The following is a 1,250-nucleotide window of genomic DNA, read 5'->3' on the forward strand; positions in this document are numbered from 1 at the left end:
TACCGCTGACTTACCTGCCTCTCTGGCGGAGAGGGAAGGGCGACCTGCCGGTGGGTGGAGCAGTCCCTGGGATGTGTGTGTGGGGGGGGGCTGGTGCTTTCCTCCTTGGCAGCAGTGGCTCCCGCTACCCCAGAAGGCATCCATCTGCAGGCACCCAGCTCAGGCAGTCCCAGGGGGCACCGCAGCTGCAGAAAGAAGCACTGGGCCCGTGTGCAGTTCAGGCAGGCAGGTTCCTGGTGGTGTGGGGGGAGATCAGGAACCTGCTTTTCTTGGGCAGAGCCTACTTTCCCAGGCTTCTGTCAGGCTGCCTGCAGGGCTTTGTACAGAGCTACACAGGGCCTGGTGTTTCGCTCCACGGCTGTAGGGGCAGCAAACTAAGTCATTTAAAGCACATTATGCTGCCAAATTTCCTACAGTGGCTGGAATTAATGTGCAATATGCCGCTGAGGTATGCAAACATCGACACCATTATAGTGGTGCAAAAAGCATTTAACCCACTTTAAAGTGTCATGCACACATGCCTCTCATTTCGCCTACACACGCAGTCTTGTATACTATTAGTGTTGGACTAAAAGTTCTGTATTTATCCAGATCACTTGCCACATGAAATAGATACTATTGCTATTCTCCACTTGCCACCCCCAACAATAAATTTATTACATGCACTTGCTTCTAGAAGAGTGATTTGTGTGTGTGCACGTGCGCAAATTCTTCTATTATTTTGTCCTCTAATGCCCCAAGTTCAGTACACTGAGGTGTTTGAGTTTTGCTTCCACTTTTGCTTTTAATTTTGTGGTAATTTCTTTTACTGTACCTTCATTATTATTATCCATATTTCCTTTCATTTTGGATTAACCTCATTATCTTTATGGAAAACTGAGGCAAACTACTTAGTTTTGGGGGTATGCCTTAATCTCAGTACCATTTTCTATATATATATTTCTGGTTTGTTTTTCTTTTTATGTAGCTAAAGACTTTTTCTTGCATTTTTTTTGTAAAATATTTTGCAAAGTCTAACTCAGTCTAACTTCTGGTAATGGTGATTTTTATCCTATAGTTCTTGACATCTAAGATAAAGTTTTCATGTGTATTGATCCTTTTCCATTGAAAAATAGAAGAAGAACTACAAGCAGTTTCCTACTTGAGATGGTTACTTCTGTCTTTATTTGGTATCTTATCCTACAAGTCTCTACTTCCCCCCTCTACCTCCCTTTCTCCTGTCTCCCCCCTCAGCCTTCTCTTTTGAAGGC

The sequence above is a fragment of the Gavialis gangeticus genome, unplaced genomic scaffold, assembly GCF_001723915.1.
Source record: "Gavialis gangeticus isolate Ggan-Ray unplaced genomic scaffold, GavGan_comp1, whole genome shotgun sequence".
Taxonomy (NCBI): Eukaryota; Metazoa; Chordata; order Crocodylia; family Gavialidae; genus Gavialis; species Gavialis gangeticus.